This window comes from Tamandua tetradactyla, chromosome 15, assembly GCF_023851605.1.
Source record: "Tamandua tetradactyla isolate mTamTet1 chromosome 15, mTamTet1.pri, whole genome shotgun sequence".
NCBI lineage: Eukaryota > Metazoa > Chordata > Mammalia > Pilosa > Myrmecophagidae > Tamandua > Tamandua tetradactyla.
In genome coordinates this window covers 78,121,694-78,140,700 of record NC_135341.1, presented here as the reverse complement: position 1 = coordinate 78,140,700, position 19,007 = coordinate 78,121,694, and the positions used below count along the sequence as shown (strand labels likewise).

The following is a 19,007-nucleotide window of genomic DNA, read 5'->3' as shown; positions in this document are numbered from 1 at the left end:
GGCCATGTGGCAAAAAACACATCTGCTCACAAATTTAACAACAAAGGAGCCCTTGGTTCTGAAGGGAAGGGGTTGGTTCTGAAGGGAAGGAGGCTGAGAATTTAGAGGGAGAGGATCCCTGTGGAATCTTCCCCCAGCCCCCACCAGCTACATACAACCAGAGGGCTGGTTCCCTCCTAGGGATCACTGCCCCTCTTCCCCTGAGCAGTCCCTGAGCTTCAGCCCCACACTGGGCACTTGGTACAGCGAGGAGGCCCTCCCTCCTGGGCCAGTTAAGAGGTCATTTTTATGGAGCCCATGTGGGGACAACTGGAGCAGATGATCAGCTCAAGGCAAAGAGGCTGGACTGTCTGGACACCTGTGCCCAGAACTGTGGTCAGAGATCAGTGAGCATCACAGAGCCCTCCGGCAGAGATGGCGTGAGCAGGTTTAAAGCAGAGGCCACATAATCGGAGCCTGCAAAGGCTCAAATGCCTCTTCCTGGCCACTCCACCAGCAGAGACCCCCCGTGCCTGCCAGGCTCCCACAACGCCTTTTTCGGCCTCCTGCAATAACAGGTAGCATATGATTTTGGAAATTGCCACCAAGCAGGCCGTGCGAGCCCCGAGGGCAGGACTGTCCACTCTGTGTCCCAGCCCAGGCCTGGCGTGGAGCAGAGGCGGGGAGTGGGAATTGTTAGTGAGTGACCTGAGGAGCCCCAGAGCTGGGAGCAGGGGTCAGGGCCAGGACAGTCCCAGAGACAGGATCTCAGAAAAGGGGGACAGAAGCAAGCTCAGAGCGAGAGAGAACTTGATCTGAGACGACTCAGGGAGAGGAGACCCGGCAGAGTCCCGGCAGAGGAAGCTGAAAGCAGGTTGCACAGAGATGCAGGAGGCCACAGTCCCGGTATGGGAGAGGCCTGAGGTGGAGGAGGGGGACGCAGGGACCGGGGCCCCCATAGAGCAGCCCTCGCAGGAGCAACCCGGAAGTCATCAGCCCTGGCCTGGGCCTCTCCATAACACCCATGATGGCCAAGGCCCGGCCTCTGAGCTCCGCACAGACCCGGGAGCAAGGGTGGCCATGGCCTGGGCCTAGGACATGGGGCCAGCCAGCGCGGGGCCGAGCAGGTGGGCCCTGCCCTGCCGTCCCTCCGGGAGCAGGCTGCAGGAGGCCGCAGGCTGAGAGGGGAATTTCCTGGGAGAGGCTGACACCGCAGGTCCCTCAGTAACTTGCTCCAACGTGTGGCATCGGGGCCCAGTCGGGAGTCCCCTCAGGGCTCATGGGGAGGAGCTCCCCACCCCACCCCGCCCCAGGCAGGGGTCAAAGCCACTGCCCTCCCCAGGGAGCTGCGAGCTGCGTCAGGTCTAATGGCCAAATGCCTGGGTCAGAGGAGGGAGAGGTGAGGCTGGGGAGGGGTGGAGACCAGAAAAGGGTCCACAGCGCACCACGGAAAGGCTGAAGCAGGGAGTGGCAGAGTCAGTTTTGCATTTTAGGAAGAGCTGCAGACTCTCCTGCCCGGCCACCCCCCACCGCTGGGCACCACTGCTGTTTCCTCCGTCGCTCCGGCCTCTAACTCCCTGCAGGGACCTACAGAAGGCAGGGGAGACAGCAGGGACAGGGGCAGGCAAGTTCCCCATGGGAAGTCTCAGCCCCAGGGGCATCCACGCCAGCTGACTCCCTACTGGGCGGTGACCTTAGCAGGCAGGGACAGTCCAGGAGAGGTCAGGTCCAGGTGCTCTGAGACCCAGAATCCTGGGCCTGGGAGGAGGTGTGGTCTCTGGGCCTCAGCCCTTACCCAGAGTGGGTGCCCTGCCAGGGCACACTGGTCTCCCGGGGCACTGGGCCCCAGCTGTGAGCCTTCTCCTTCCACCCTGGCCCTCGCTGGCCCTGGCTTCTTGTTGCCACCAGCCTCCCACTTCAAGCTGAAGGAGGGGCCCACCCTGGGCCTTGCCCCACACAGCTACGGGCTGTCCCTCCCTGCTGCCCGCCGGACGCTCAGGCTACCCCCACTGAGCAACCCTCCTGCCCAGCAACTGCCCAGGTCCCCAGGACCTGCCTCATTCGAGGGCCACATGTTGACCCTCCGCACAGCACTGCTCATGTCCCAGCTAACAGAAGCCAAGATGATGTCTGGGCCACAGGCTGGGGTGGAAGCCCCAACCCCTCCCCGTGTGCGCGGGACCCCGCTGCTCCTCGCTTTTGCCCTCCCGTTGGCAGCCTGAACCTGTAGCACTTCCTCCGTGATAGCACAGCTGCTGGGAGGGAGGTTCTCACCTGGGGGGCTGGGGGCACAGGTGATTCTTCACTCTGGGCAGCAGAGGGATGATGCAATCTGCAACTCCTCGCTGGAAGAAGGAGAGAGGAATGTCAGGGACAGGCCTGCAGGGGCCGAGGGGAGAGGGACTCACAGGTCCTTCATTCTCAGCGCCTCCGCTAATGCGACGCCAGGCCACGACTCCAGGCCCAGGCCATGTCGCAGGTTCTGCCTTTGTAGAATTCAAGCTAGCTGGAGGCAGGTGATACAAAGTTACAACACGTGGAGCAGGTGTTCACGAAGCAGGAAGCAGAAGTGCTACAGGAACACACAAAGAAAGCCTCCTGGGGGAAGGTAGAGGCCCCACGAGGGAGGGCTGAGTTGGCCAGTTGAAGGAGGGTGAGGATGGAAGGTGGACGGGCCCGGGCCACCAGAGGGAGAGTAAGGTGCAGGGAAGGGACCGGCAACAATTCTGTAGGGCTGGAGAGTGGAGAGCCACGTGGCACAAGGCGGGCTCAGAGAAAGGGTGGTTAGGACTGCTGGAGTGGACCCCAGGAGACACACGCCACCTGGAAGGGGGCCCTCTAGTCAGAGGGCCATGGGGTGGGTGGGGGATAATGCCCTCCACAGCACCTGAGACCTGTGACTACATGGTCAGAACCGCAAGAGAGCCCTACAGTAGCTCTGTCTCCAGGGACGCCCAGCTTCGTTCTCACTGACCGCATGAAGAATTAGGAGCCTGAGGTTCGTAGAAGCCGAGGAACGTGCCTGACGTCATGTGGCACATCAAGGACAGAGCAGACCTCCAAACTCCGGAGGACGTTTATTTGAGTCTCACATGTACACAGCAGATTCCCTCGTCGCCTTAGCTTGGGGAGAGCTGGGTTCAATAAACTCAAGAGATACTTGACTGCAGGACTTGTCCGAACCTTTAACCTGTTAATGGGGATGCAGAGCGTGGAGAGTATCCCAGATGCTTTTGGTCATGGGATCCTATTGTCCACGATGGAGCTGATGTCTCCAAGAAGCCCACCCTGGGCCCTACTGAACTGGGCTGTAGGGGCAGAGACGACTTCGGTAGCTGCTCTTCTTTATACTATTTGTACGTTCACTCTCATGCTATCTGTTTTTGCTTTTTCCTTGCGTTTGGAAGCGCTAGTTTCCAATTGGAAGTTTTACATGAGCTTGGACAAGGGAGAAAAGGGAAGCCGAGCTGCCCTGTCCCCCAGCCTTCTTTCAAGAGTTATTGCTTTGGTGCACATTTACCAAGGCCTCGGATCACCTGTGTGGATGTGTCTGTGGCTCAGGAAAGGACACTCCCAGATGGGAAAGTCATTCCAGGAGCACCAGCACATCGGGGCGGGCTTCCTGAAAGTGGTGGCGTGCTGTTGTTAGAAAAGGGCGGCAGAAGAGCAAAGGGCAAAAGCAGAGGCACGAAGTGGGAAACTGCAGTGACAGGAAGTGCAGGTCATGGGGCTGAGGCTTGGAAGAAGCCAGAAAAGGGAGCTAGTGCTGGTTGGCGGGTGGAGGCTTTGAAGACTGCTGAAGGGGGTTGGACATGGATCCGGGGGCGTCTGAACCATGGAAGGTGCTCGAGACAGGAGTGGCTTGATCAGATCCACAGACAATTCCACCCTGAATTCATTCCCAGCAGAAGGGGTTCCTGGCACTCCTTGTCTGCAACCTCCCAGGACCAGCCCCCACCCCGACACCATGTGACCTTGGCCCCTGTCTGGAGTGTGCCAGCTCTGACCCAGCCCACGCTACCGCCTGCCTCGGCCCTCTTCCCTGCAGGGTCCTTGGCCTGGCGTGTCTGTCACCATGGCTGCCCTCCAGCTCCCTGCAGACTTTCATGCTCCTCTAGCTGAGAACCTTGAACTGGGGTCTTTCCAGTGTTCCCCTCCTCCCTGCAGGCGCCTCAGCTGAGCCATCTGCACCCAGTGTCTCTCCACTTGCCAGGCGCTGTCCCCCACGGCGTGTGAAAAAGGCTGTCTGAGAGCACCTGGGGCTGCAGGAAAATGCTGGCAGGTGGCTCACTGAGCCCAGAGAACACAAAGAGGGACTCCCTCCCTGGTCCAGTCTGCTGTCCATCCCAGCTTTCCTGGAGTCCATCCCTGGCTCTCTGGGAAGGGAGCACGTCGACCAGGCCAGAGACTGACCATCATGCTCACCCTAACCGAGATCCCTACCACCCTCTCACTCCCAAAAGGCAGATGCCAAGAAACTGCCTGGGGAGGAGGAGGGGAGACAAAAGAAAGAGGCCATCTGGACTGAGGACATCAGACTGCAGTGACCTGCTGCCCCACCCTGTCTCTGGAATGGTTAGGGGTCCTGGTGGCTGGACTAAGGCTGCCACCCCCTCTGCCTTCTGGACTGGGCTGGAGCCATCCCAGTTGCCTCCAGGTCTCCAAGGGACTCTTCCTTTCTTTGGGATGGCTTAACCCTTTGACATGGCTGTCCTTTGGCCTCTGATCTCGGCTGAAATCCTGAGGCAGGGGTTATTCTTCAAGGTCACAGCCTTTCTTCTTTCCAAGCTGACATACGGGAACACGCTCTCCTTGGAATTCTTTCATCCTGGACTTCCCCAAAGGGCCAGCTGCCTCAGGACTTCAAGAATCTGCTGTCTGATTCCCTGCGGGCCCCTTAGGTATTTTTACAACTGTTCTGAAATCCCATTCTTTTGCCTTCTGAATAGGCTCAGGGACTCGAGCTGGCTGAAAACGTGACTGGCCACAGATACAGCCCCACCGCCGCGAGGCCGAGCCCACGCCTCGGGTGCAGAGCGGAGCCCACACTGCAGAGTGCTGGGCTGGGCAGGGCCTCCTCACCTGTCTTCAACACACCCTCCTCTCCTGAGGGCCAAGTCATGGGAAAAACATGAGGATAACAAAAGCCTAAAGGAATGGTCTTGGCCGCACAGTGTCATTGTACACACTGAGCGAAGTTTCAAAGAAAAACAAAAGTAAAATTATCAAGTTGATGAGCTAAGAGAAACTCAAGTTAATTGTGCCCATTCTCTCTAGCTAGCACTTACCACATTAGTAATTTTACACTGATCTGTGCTATTTATTTGCTCCACTCATTCAACAAATATTTATTGAGCACCCATGATATGCCAGATGCTATTCTGGATATCTGGGCTTGGGTATCAGTGAATAAAGCAAAGATCACTTGCAGGGTTCACATTCCATGGGAGGGAAGGGGCAAGGCAGGGAACAGTGAACCGCAAACATGATAAGTAAGAAAATCACAGAAAACTCAGGAAGGCAGTAAGTGCTTGGGAAAATGGAAGCAAAAGAGCACGGTAGGGTTGCTGGGGCCTGGGGGGCAGGTTGTAGCCTTCAGTAGAGTCAGTTGAGAGGACCTCTCCAGAGGAACATTCCAGCAGAAGGAGCAGCTAGAATGAAGGCAGGTGGGAGGCTGGGTTCCTGGAGCAAAGGGGGCAGGGGGTGGGTGAGGGGAGAGGAAGTGGGGAGGTACCCAGTGTCGGATCCTATAGGACCTGGCCACGGGTTCAGTGCAAGTTCTTTAGCCTTCATGACAATGCAGTGGGGAGCACTTCAGGAGCAGGGCGTGGCGCATGCCTTTGTTAGACCAGCGAGAGCCCCAGGAGGACAGGGTCAGTCTGCAACTCCAATACCTAGCACAGGGCAAGACACAGGGCGGGAGCTCAAAAAGTACCGGTGGGATGAATGAGTGAAAGCATGAATGAACCCAAGCGGGAGACTATGCCCGCACCTTCCCAGGGAGCTAGGACTGTGGGTGCATCTGGATAAATATGTTTCCAATCTGGTCATTGTGTCCGGGCCAGAGATTCATGTTTTGAAAAGCAGCTGGGGAGCTTTGCAAAGTCTTCATGCCCAGACCCCACCCCAAGTGTCCTGTTGTTTCAAGAAAGAATCCCTTATTATCTTGACGAACTCGGAGTAAGTAGGCCGGATGGAGGGGGGTGTTTTGGGTGGAGCCCAGCAGGAGTATGTGATTCTCAGGCATCCCACCCCGAGGTGAGAGTCACCTAGACATTCCCAGGTACTTCCAAACACGCTACACCTGGCAGCATACCCAGCCCCAGGGCACATATTTAATGCATGAATGAATGTTTGTTGACTGAATTCGTGGAGGTATAAATGAATGAATACGGTTCATCGTTCTTTTCCTTTCTGAATTTAGATGTTTGGAATTGTATATAAAAAAAAAGTTTCCCAGAGAATGAACTTTCAGCCATTGCTGTCTACTGTCCCCCCAAAACTTATCAGAACCTCTCATCTCAGGCTCTTCTGATTTATCGGCTCGGACCTGATTTGCCCTAAGGAAGGGACAGCACAGCGGGTCCTTGTTCCCCTGGAGGGTTTCTGGAATTCCAAAAGCAGATGGCCTTTCGCACCCCATGTGCTTCTGCAGTGTGCTGAGCCGAGGGGGCCTCTTTGTCACGTGAGCGGATCTCTGAGGAATGAGGCTCTACGAGCCGGCCCGGTATCCCCAAAGATAAAGGGGTCCCCAGCCTGGAGAGCAGAGGCTTGGGCGGTGGGAGGCCGCGAGGGAGGCAGCCTGCTCACTTCCCTCTCCGTGGCAGGAGGGACCCGCCCACATTCCAGGGACAGGGACCGGGACGTGTCGGCGTCTTGTCCGCCCCTTGCCTCTCCCCGGGTCTCAGCGACCCAGCTGCCCCACACGGGAGCCTGGGGCCCTGCCCCGGGCCCCTGGGTCTCAGGGATCCCGGCCTCTTGCTTGCAGGTGCGGGCTGCCAGAGAGTTTTGCATGTAAACAATAATGAGGCCCTTATCACTTTGACATATTTGGAATAACTATTTCTCTCTTTTTTTTTTTTTTGTCTTCCCAGAATTCAAAAAAAAGTCTTCAAATTCCACAAGGCATCTGACTCAACTCTAGTTTCTCCTTCCTCTTGCTTTTCCACTTCCTTCCCCTGTGACCTTGAAATAGCTGCCCAGGCAGCCAGGGTGCTGCAGCCAGGACTGAGGCTGCCCCCACCCCTGGCGGCTGGCAGGAATCCCTGCGGGAGTGGGGCGGCGGGGGCACGCCTCTTGGGGGGCAGCTCTGCATCAGGGAACCGCACAATGGCCAGGCTGCCAGGGTTCAAATCCCGGCCCCTCCACTTCCCAGCTGGGGGCAGATGTTACCTTCTCTGAGCCTCAGTTTCCTTCAGTCTAAAACGGTCAATAGTTTCTTTCTCTCAGGGTGACGGAGTATTAAATGAGCTAAGGTGCAGAAAGCTCTCCATAAACAGTTCCCAGAACTAATTTCCATTATTATTTCATGATAACTGTATACCTCTTGCGGACCCACGACGGTATGAGACTTCGGGGCCCTGAGTTTAAAGGACGCGAGTCCCCGGCTCTCAGGAAGCCCCACCCGGCCATAGAGGAGACAGGAGGCTTTGGGGTATGGGAGATGAAATCATGTTCCAGAAAGACTGGGGAGGGGAAGAGAAGGAAGGGGAGAGAAGGGGGAGGAGGGGGAGGAGGGGGAGGGGAGGGAGAGAAGGGGGAAGGGAGGAGGGGGAGGGGAGGGAGGAGGGCAGCTGAAGAGATGGGGCTGTGGTGCCACAGCCTGCAGTAGGGTCCTCAGCTTCAGTCATTTCCCTAATGAGAAGTACATTCACACACTACCGAGACTATTATTTACTTAATATGTCCCTTTACAATAGCTCAGCTTTCAAAATTTGTTTTATCGTGTGTTATATCGTTATAGCCACTACTTCATTTTTTCTCCTCCTGTAAGTGAAAATGCTGTGCTCTTAAAATCAAAATATCCACATGCCACTGGAAATAAATCATCTCTTTGTCCACGTGACCCAGGCTTTGGGGCTGCAGCAGGGGCAGAGAAGGGTCAGCCCTGTAGGTGGCATCAGGCAGGCTGGGCCTCCGATGTCCTGCTTCCTCCTTCCAGGCCTCTGTGGCTTCGGGAGCTGGGGGCACACATCGCGGTGGCTGTTCCGACGCAAGGACACCCCTCCTCCTGCCCATGGCGACTTGGGCCTTGGCCACGAGCCCCCCAGCCCCTTGCCTGTAGCGAGGCCCCAGCTCTGCCTGGGCCCCAAGCAGGCTGACGTGCTTTGCTGGAGCGAGAGAGGCTTAGACCCAGGGTTGACTCGGCTGTGGAATCCCTGGTGGACAACTGGATGGTGCCCCATTGGTGGATAAATGTGGGGGGGAGAAAGGAGAGAGGGAGGAAGGCAGGCAAGGAGGGAGGAGAGAGCACACGCCGTGTGATTTATCTTCGCGAGATCTTGCTAAGCGGGAATTATTGTACCCATTTTACAGAACAGGAGGCCGTCTCGAGACATTAAACTACCTTCCAAGGCTCTTTCCAGGAAAACACAGAACTGAGCTTCTGATTCAGATCTGTCTGACTGTAAAACCACTGCCCAAGCCAAAAAAAAAAAATAATACAATCCACAATGTCACCACTGCCACAGAGCAAGTATGACTTCCGGTCTTCCGTTCAGGTTTAAAAAAACTTGTGTAACTTCCTTTTGTTCACTTTAACACCAGATCATCGACATTTGCCGTGTTGCTAAATAGTCTTATAATAATCACTTTTACATCACATTCCACCCCACGGACATGTCATGATTCAGTTAGCTGTCACTGAACACCGAGGTTGTTCCACCGTCTCCAGATCTGAAATCCACACCCCCCTTTCCCGAGACAGGCTCCCCTGTGAGTCAGGCCCCCACCTGCCCGACGTCTGGCAGCTTATGTAGGTCACTGGGGCTTGACCGCACCTGCCTCAGTATGGCGAAGCATCCCGAGTCCCTGGGAGGGGGAGAGCCACTCAGGAAGCTGAAGCCTCTGCCCCCGCCTCTCCTGCCCTCTGCCAGGCCCACTGCCAGAGGCAGTGTGAACCAGAAGGCCCGGGGGCTGGAGTGGGTGGTGACTGCAGGTGAAAGAGGCCCCGTGTCCAGCCCGGGCTGGCCAGGAGCGAGCCCCACCCTGCGACAGGGCCAGATGCCTGCGAAGGGCCTTTACACGCTGGGCACCCACTGCCCCGAGAGGCCCCTGCTCCCTCGGTGGGGTAGGGGGACCCTGGCAGGTCCAAGATGAGCTCTGGAAGCAGAAAACCTCCTGCCCGGAATGCGGACAGGCAGAGCCGCTGCCGGTGGACCGCCCGAGATCACATTTTCAGGATGTTTCTTTGTTTTATCTGTTTGTAAAGCAGATATTTGGGGAGGTTGGGCTCGGAATTGCTTCATGGTTGCTGGTCCCGTGGGAAATGGTTTGCATTCTTAGCATAGTTCGAGGGCTGTGAAGCAACAGAGCCGGCTGCCCTGGGGCCTCCCTGGGCCCAGAGGAAGATGAGACAGCACCTCGGCATCTTCTGTCCTTGGACAGATTCCAATGCAGACGGACGTTCTTTCCAAGAAGGCAGGGCGGTGGGAAGTCTCTGGAGGGGCTATTTGGAGAGAGTCATCGCGTTCACTTATGCAAGCCCAGGACTGAGGCTGCTTTTCAATACTTGTCAATCCTTTTAAAGGTCATTTTATCCCTGCCCCTGCCCAAAGAAGTACACCCAGGATGAGCCGGCTGCGTGCGCTTTGGAGATGCCCACAGACTAGTGAGAGTGGCTTTCTCGGAGCGCTGGGATTTCTCGTTCCTTCTGAGCATTCTGTTGCTCAGTGGGTTTTCTTTTCATAAAGAACCTGCATCATTTTAAAACAAAATCAATAAAGCTAGTTTTAAATAAATAAATAGCATGTATCTTTAAATAAATCAAAAAAGCTGCAAAGCTGGGGTGCTTCGTCTCCTGCCTTGACGGTAACCTCCAGGGTGCAGCAATCTCCTTGTCAGAAAATTGTAGTGTTAGCCCTGCGTACGTGCCCTTGCCTGCAGCTCCCCCAACACCCTGCTCGGCTGCCCGGGAGAAGGAAGTACAGCAGTGGGTTCCTGAAAGCGGGGGCTAAACTGGGGCCTCGTGCACTTTTGTGACTGGGCATGCTGGCTGGTGCCCAGCGGCTACACCTGCAGAATTCCCTGAAGTAAGAAACAGCATTCCCGAGACCACTCGGGGAGGAATTCAGGCCCTGATCATGGCCAGGCAACACAGGGAGAGGAAAATTCCCTCCGGTGCCACCCCCTGTGGCCAGCTCCCGGGCACCCGCTGCAGCCTCTGTGTGCCCACGTGGCGTCAGGAAGCTCAGCCCCGGACCCACTGGAAAGGGCTGGCCCTTCGGGTGGCCGCAGATGGGCGACAGGGGCTTTACCAACTGCCTCCTTCAGAGCTTCCAGAAGGCCCCAGAAGGGCGGCACTGGTGGCAGAAGGAAAGGAAGCAGCTTGTAGCTTGGTTGACCGCCCGGTGACTGCTGGAGCGTGGAGCTGGCAGGCACCCCCACCCCCCACCCCCCCGGGAGCGCGAGGCCAGGTGTGCGAGTGGGATTTACGAGCGGCTCAGGGCCCCTCCCAAGGGCGGCAGCCATCCAGGAGATGAGAATGAGAGGCATGCCCAGGAGGATTAGGAACCCAACAGGTGTGTGTGCTAAAGGGCTGACAGGGTGAGGGCGCTCACCCTGCCTGAACTTTCTGTAAGGAAGGCAGAGGTTCTCAGCCCTGGCTGCACATCAGATGTCACCTACAGAGCTTTTAAAGCTCCCAATTCCCAGACCAATGAAATCAAGCTCTTCTGAGGTGGAATGTAGGTACCTGAACTTTTTTTTTTTTAAACTTCCCAGGTAATTAACATATGCATCCAGTACTGAGAGCCACTGCTTTAAAGAAATATCTGATGCATCCCGGGCTCAATAAACAAAATAAGGAGGGCTCCTCCTGAGTGATTCACTGAGGCGCCTTCTCCCCAGGGGCCCTCCTCACTTCTCTAGTCTTTCCACATCCCTGACATTCTTCAAGCCCCACCTCCCGACGATGGGCCCCAGCTGCCCCAGCCACAGCGAGCGCCTTCCTTGGGGTCCCCCCACCACTCGCCGTGCCCAGCCATTGGCTGATGGGTACCTGTCTTGCTTGGAAACTAGGAAATCTGCTCCCACGGGGGCAGGGACGATGCTGCATCTTATGCTTCCTTTAAACCTGCCATCCACCCGCCTCCATTCTTCACCCATTATACACTCATCAGTGTTTTCTGACATTCACGCTACTGCATTTTGACATTTCAAGCAATCCTAAGGACAGAGTTGAAAGAAGATTTGATCTAATTAGCAGTTTGCTGTTGATGGGTGATTGTGGTCTCTCAGGCATGTGGGGGGGGGTGGCTGCAGTAAGAGCGGCCTAGAAAGCCCTCTCAGGCTGTGTTCTAGAAATGCAGGTGGAACCCACATAAAGCAACCTTGTGGGGTCCAATCTTGGCACGGAACCACCTTCCAAGATGTGGCAGTTCCACAGGGTGGTGGGTGACAGAGGGGTGTCTTCTAATTAAAAACACTTCAAATTTTTGCCGCAGTCTCGTAAGGAAACTTGCACATGGCAAACCGAACGCACATTTATATCTACTGCCTACCACACCCCACTCCCCCAAATCCACGCAAGGAGCTGTCGTGTCAACTGGAACTTGAGGGATGGGGGAAATATGTAGAGTACCAGCCAGAGAGGCTCACTGCAACGGGCACAGGGGGACACGAGAACCTGCTGGAGGCTCAGAACAAACAGCCAGTGGCCCTGTGTATGTGGAGAGGAGGGGCACGGCATGGGGGGACGGGTATAAGGCTGGACAGGGGGGCCGGGCCTGGACATAAAGCGCAGGGAACCACAGGAATAAGGGGACTTCTAGCCTCAAGATTTAACCTTCGATTTTGTTTTCCTTTAATAAAGAGCCGGAATCATTTAAAATATAAGTCAGTAAACTTGTTTAAAAACAAGTAACTAAAGAAAAAGGCCTTGAGGAACGATTTGATCCTATCACCCTGGCACGATGCAAAGGGTAGGAGATCAGTCAGGACACCGCGGCCGGGCCAGGAGGCCCAGCCAGGCCAGAGGGTGGCGGCCGGAGGGGAGACGGAGGCCCAGCCAGGCCAGAGGGTGGCGGCCGGAGGGGAGACGCGGTGCCTTCAGGTCTTCTGCACACCCACGGCCGGCCCGTGTGGTGCGATCTCCGGCCCAAGCTCCTCCCACATATCCCCACCCGACCCCGCGCCCAGAGACCTTGCAGAGGGCCCAGGCCCTCTCCCCACCACGCCTCCAGCCTCTGAGCTGAGACCAGAATCCCCAAGCTCGGCAGGCCCCTCTCAACTGCCTTCACCCCTGGAACAAGCATTTCACTCTAAGCCCAAGCCAAAGGACCTTGAGAGTCATCACCACCAGAGAAACAAGGAAAAAAGAACTCTTTAGACTGTAAAACGATTTACTGGGGAGGGAGGCGGGGGCAGAGGGACAGAAGTGAGGTTGGAGCCACCGGACGGCGGCGCGGATCTGGGAAAGCCAGGACTCCTGGTGGACGGTCCCGTGGCGGTCGAGATGGCTGAGCCCTTGTACCATCATCTGGCTCAGTCGCTGGCCAGAACCGCCCCCAGAACAGCAGAACTCAGCCCCCAAACTGGGGCTGACCGTGCAGGAGCCAAGAGCTGCAGCTCTTGCCTTGCAGCTGGACAGGCCTTTCCTGGAGCGAGATGTGAGCTGCACATCTTCATGTCTCTCATGGGGTCTGACCCCTTTCCAGGTTGAAGTGGGCCACACCCGGCGCACTTGGCCTCTGCCCCATCTCCAGAACGGACCCCTTCAGTCACTACCCCCTGCTCCTCTTCTGTTCTGTCTCTCCTCTCCCTCCCCACCAACACTGAAGCCATTTCCCTTCCTTCCTGTCCTCACAATACTCTGCCTCAAGCCCCAAATCAAAAGATAAACGACTAACCTGGGAAAAGATGCGCAGACTTGAATCCCCGAAGACTAGACTGCCTAAGACATAACAAGCTCATGCGAGTCACCAACATACCTAGACATAAAAATGAGCAAAAGACAGGAATGGGGTAGCTATATAGGAGAGAAAGCGAGCGAGAGAGAATGTTCCAGCAAATGTGACAAAGTGTTCAAATTGGTGGATCTGGGTGACTGAGGGTGGGAAATGCTGGAGTCCTTTGTACAAGTTTTATATCAATTTTACAGCTGTCCTGTAAGTTTGCAGTTATCTCAAAACAAAAAGTTTAAAAGAAAAAAAAAGAATCAATGGTCAGTTTACAGAAAAGGAAATACAAATGATCCTCAGATGTAAAGGCCCTCAATCTGACTCATAGGAAAATCAATTCAAGTGAAAACTACACCGAGATACCATTTTCACCTATCAGATCGGCAGCATTCAAAATATTTGATTCAAGATAGCGTTGGCGAGTGGGGGGAAACCAGCGGCCTCCCATGCTGCCGGGAGGAATGCACATTGGTGAAATCATGTGGCGGACGGACGGGGTCTGACAGCATCTCTCTGCTGCATATTCCCACAGCCTGCCTGAGGAGGTGGAGCCTATGGTTAAGAGGATGGATGGGAGCCAGAACCTCCCAATTTGAATCCCGGCTCTGCAAGTCACTGAACTTCTTCCTGCCTCAGTTTTCTCATCTGCAAAATGGGATGATGATAGTGCCTACCTCTTGAGATTACTGCAAGGATTAGAATGCATTCATTATTGTGAAGCCCTTACCACAGTGCCTGGGTCTTAGTAAATGCCACGTTAAGTGTTAACTATCATTATTATTAATTGATTCCCAGCAATTCCACTGCTAGGAATTTATCCTACAGATATGCTTATGCATGTATGTGCTAAATGAGTGTATCAGGGTATTCCCTGCAGCACTGATGCAATTGAGAAGATATTGAAAACAATTCACATGTCCATAAACAGGCTAAATTAACTATGGTACATGTATATAATGGAATATTATGCAGAGGTTCAAAAAAAGTGAAAAAACTCTTTTGGACTGAGCCAGTGTGAAAAGACTATGACCATAGGGTGTTTCTTTTTTCTTATTTGTTTATTTTTATTATTATTTTTTTCACATGGGCAGGCACCGGGAATCGAACCCAGGTCTCCTGGCATGGCAGGCAAGAACTCTGCCACTGAGCCACTGTGGCCCAAACTGACCATAGGTTTTTAAATCGGGAGGATAGTATAACAACACGTCCACCACATTCCCTTATCCTCAATTCTGAAATTCAAAACTCTCTGAAAAACGAATATTGTCTCTTCAAAATACTTTTGGCACAAACACCTTTGGCAGCAAAACCTGAACTGTCTTCAAGCAAATTTTGGCCTTAGGAATCCTACTTAGTGCAAAAATATTAGCTTGCTTTATTGCAGGGTTCTGCCCCAGACTTTTCTGGGAGTGTTACACAATACACACACACAACCTTTCCAAATCCATGAATTCTGAATTCTGAACTATGCCAAAGGTTGCATATAAGGATCACAGACTGGTAAAATAATTTATTTTTTTTTCTTTGCATTAAAATATCTCTTGAAGGATACATTAAAAACCAACATTGGTTGCTTCTAAAGAAGGGAGCTGCACGGCTGTGTGACCAGAGTGGGAGGGAGAATTTTCACTGTATTTGAAGACAAGAATTCAAAGAGTCGATGGACATTTTACCTATTCAAAAAAAAAAATAACTGAATACCATTTAAGACCTCCTCAGCCCAGGCTGCCAGGCCACCCTAAGGCCCCAACACCCGTCTCCCCCGGACTTACTTGGCCCGCTGCCTGGGAGCTCAGGCCTGGGAACCAGGGCTCCAGGGCGGGGGCAGGTGGGATGGAATCCTCATCTCTGACTCACTGTGCTGCTCTGGGCACGGCGAGGCCTCCTCCCTAGAAAAGTGGCAATAATGAGAATGACTCAGTACAAGCCCTTCGTGCGAGGAAGCCAGCTCCCCTATCAGCCTCCTCCTGCCTGCTGTCCCCCCCCCCAACTCCTCGGCCACGTCCTTCCGGCAGAGACCCCGTGTGAAGACGTCTGGTCCAGCTGCGAGCGGCGGAGTCCGCAGGGACGGAGGGCCAGGAGGCAGAGATGGGCGCCCAAAACGCCAAACCCGCCAAGGATGCACAGGAAGTTCCAGCAACCCTGTTTTCAGAAACAACTCACATGTCCACATGATAAGGGGATCGTCTAATAAATCCAAGGAATGGTTAAATCTGAGTGTGCTGATGTCCATGACTTAGTGTTGGGTGAAAAAAGAAAATTGCAGAATAATATGTACAGGATGGAGAAAATACATATATAGATAGATAGATACAATCCCGTAAGGACCCTTAGATGGTAGGGGAAGGGAGCAGAAGCTGACAGAGGAAAGATGCTAGTGCATGTTTGAAAAAAGAAAAGCAAGTGGCACATGGGCAAGCTGAAGCTGAGTTCCTTCCAGAGGAGCATGCCCCCCACCCCCAAGAAGTCAGCCCACCCATGCGTGCAGGAGAGGCCATGCTGCTGGGAAGCTGAGATGCCTTACCATGGGAGAGGCTGGAGTGGAAAGCAGGAACACAGGCTAAAAGTCTGCGAATACAGCACCTGGTGCCCTCCCCAGCTGATCGCCAGGCTAGGCTACATATCTCCCTCTCCCAGTGGAAGTGGCAGAGAATTGAAACCAAAGGGCCTCCAGATCCAGAGGCACCGGGCACAACAGAAGGTAAGGGAGGACTCAGCACTAACGTCCTCCCTGGGGAGACCAGGTGAGAGCTGACACGTGAAGAGTGAGCCTCCTAGCTCATTTCCCCCTAGCCCCAACCCGGACCAGCCAGGCCCGTGGTGACCCCTGTTCTACCACCCAGAGCAAGAGATGATAAGATGTTCAGAAGAAATGGACAACCTCAGAGTAAAGACCCAGAGAAACAGAAACCTGGGGCCTCAAACGAACTCCTAGGCTCCCCCACACCTTCCAGTGAAGCCCAGCTCTCTCTTGTACAGGGAGTTCCCAGCTATATATTTTAGTTTCTTCCTTGAAATATGTGCAAATATGCAAGGACCACCAGTCAGTTGAGACAATCCCCAACATCAAAGATGGACACCACCACAAGCAGAGAGAGAAATAACAGGCAGCAGACACCACACAGAGTAGGAGAAAACTTCAAAAAAAAAGACAATAATTAACACTTTGAGAGAGATGAGAAAATTGCTCCTGTTAAATCAGAACAGGATGATATTTTTAAGGACAGAGAATGATGACAACAAAAAACCTTAGAAATTAAACAGCATTATTCTAAAATTAAAAAGACAGCATGTAATAGAAAGATCCGGTGATAAGAAAAATCACCCAGAAAGAGAATTAAAAAAGAAAAGACAGGAGATGGAAAGTGAGAAAATTAGAAGCTCGATCAGAAAGCCCAATGCCAAAAGAAAGTGCACAGAAAATTGAGGGAGGACATTGTACGTAAAAGTATTACAAGGAAATTTCCCAAAACCAAAGAACGGAAGCCAAATGCCTACTGAGTAACCAGAGCCATGAGTGACGGCAGCCCCACAACAAGACGCGGCTGTGAGATTTCAGAATATATGACATAAAGAATAGATTCTAAAGGCTTCCAATGGGAAGGATAAAAATTCCTCTATAGAGAAACAGGCGTCAGAAGCACATCGGATTTCTCAACAGCAATACTATTAACTAGAAGATGATAGAACAAATGCTTCCAGTATGCAGAGGGAAATGATTTCTATCCTTGAATTCCATATTCAGCCAAACTGTGAATCAGACATTCAAGCCTCTAAAAAATGTGCTTCTCGTTCACGCTTTCTCAAGGAGCTACTGCAGGGAGTAAACCAAGAAAAACATACTACATGGAATCCAGGAAACAAGATCTAACTCAGGAGCAACATTCCAGCACAACAGCTGTACTGTGGTATGGGCCAGAGGACAAGGGGATGGCAAGTGCAAAGGCCCTGCTCAGCAGGTCCCAGGTTGAGCCAGGGGGCCGGATGGGAGAAAGGGAGTGAGCAGGGAAAGGAAAACAGGAATGGGGATGGTGAGGGGGGAGGGGCTGCTGCTCATGTAGAGCACATATAGACTGGTGTGACTTGACTTGCATTTTAACAGGCTCACACTGGCTGACTGCAGAGGAGTGTGGGGGCCCAGGGTGAGAGCAGGGGGAAGACACGGGAGGCCAGTGTGGTCATCGAGGTGGTGATGGTGGATCTGTTCCCAGAAGCGGCCCGAGGTGATCTCTGAGAATGGCTCGCTATTCATTTGACCCGGAAAACCCCACAAAATCATGCGAATCAAGAGGTTCAATCTTCATGTTCACTTTAAGAACACCCGAGAAATTGCCAAGGCCATCAAGGGTATGCATGCTGGAAAAGCCACCGAGTATCTGAAAGACGTCACTTTACGGAAGCAGCGTGCACCGTTCTGTCGTGACAGTGGTGGTGTGGGCAGGTGCTCCCAAAAAGGGAGCTGAATTTTTGCTGCACATGCTTGAAAATGCACAGAGTAATGCTGAACTTAAGGGTTAATATAGATTCTCTGGTCACTGAGCACGTCCAGGAGAACAAAGCTCCTAAGATGCTCTGCAGGATTTACAGAGTTGAGGATTATGAGCTCGCCTTGACACTCTGAGATGATCCTTCCTGAAAGAGCACACAGTGTTCCTAAACCAGAAGAGCAGTTTGTCCAGAAGAAAAAGATATCCCTGAAGAAGCAGAAATGTATGGCTTGGGAATAAGTCCACCATAAAATAAATGCAAATTAAAGTTAAAGCAAGAATAAAATAAAAAGGTAGAACCAACCAGACTTGCTCAGCAAGAGAGAAGCTAAGGGTGACTCCTAGAACTTGGGTCTATGCAATTGAAAAGGATGAAGATGCCACTTACTGCAATGGGGAGGGCTGCAGGCAGAGCAGGGTTTGGTCGATGGAGAGAGATGAACTCAGGAATTCCCTTTTTAAACATATTAAGATTGAGATGTCTCTTGAGATGTTGCTAAGGCTGTAAAAGTCAGAATTTTTGGGGGGGATTTGTGCAACTCCTTCTCCTCCTCCTCCTCCTCCTCCTCCTCCTCCTCCTCCTCCTTCTCCTTTTGGTAGGATGCTTCCCTTTCCTTCTCTCCCAACAGCCCATGTACCAACTATTTATACTGCTATGGCTTTCTTTACACCTGTATGAACAAGTAGAAGAATAAACAGATATGCGAATAGGTGGCAGCCAGGAGAGTGCACCTCTCCAGCCCCTGACTACGGGGCCTGCCCCGAGGGCTTGCTCTCCATTCAACGTCTGAGCAGGGCGGGACACTAAGGCAGACCCATTCCTGGGATTCAGAACTCCACTAAGGAGCAACTTTGACTCCCCATCTATCCTTTCGTCCTTTAAATGCTAAGACTCTTCCTGTGTAGAAAGAATCTGTTGGAACTTTCCTGCCTTCCTTCCCTCTCTCTCCTCCACAGGGCTTAGACCCACATCACCACCTGATGTTCTCTCAGCTTTTCCAGCATCCTTCCTGTTGTCCCTCACAGGCATTTTCCCTGATAAATCTCTTGCAAGTCTCTCTTAGGGACTGCTTCTCAGAAGATTTTTGACTAACACAACACATATAAGCATACATTGGCTTTTTTTCTTTCTTCCTGTTTTGTTATTACACGTAGGTGTTTTTAGTTTGGTTGGGTTGGGTTGGGTTTTTCGCATGGGCAGGCACTGGGAATCGAACCCTGGTCTCTGGCATGGCAGGTGAGAATTCTGCCACTGAGCCACCGCTGCACCACCCTACACGTAGGTTTTTAAATCATTGTTTGACCTGAATATTATAAAAACTTTTCTGCTGTTGCTTTTCTCACTTATTAATGGAAATTCATCACTGGTATAGCCCTAGTTTATTCTTTTCTAACAGTTGCATAACACTCCTTGATATGGACA

General features: G+C 53.1%; 1 long non-coding RNA gene and 1 pseudogene across 1 annotated transcript; one reads left to right on the top strand and one right to left on the bottom strand.

Annotated features, from left to right (window-relative positions):
- Positions 1-8,337: 8,337 nt before the first annotated feature.
- On the bottom strand, positions 8,338-14,980 carry LOC143658070 (uncharacterized). The gene is made up of 3 exons (XR_013163110.1): positions 14,870-14,980; positions 13,047-13,127; positions 8,338-9,893 (listed from the first exon to the last, which is right to left on the bottom strand). It is a non-coding gene; the product is annotated as an uncharacterized LOC143658070 (long non-coding RNA).
- A 2,353-nt stretch (positions 14,981-17,333) lies between these two features.
- LOC143658069 (large ribosomal subunit protein uL22 pseudogene) lies at positions 17,334-17,824 on the top strand (annotated as a pseudogene).
- The last annotated feature ends 1,183 nt before the right edge of the window (positions 17,825-19,007 follow it).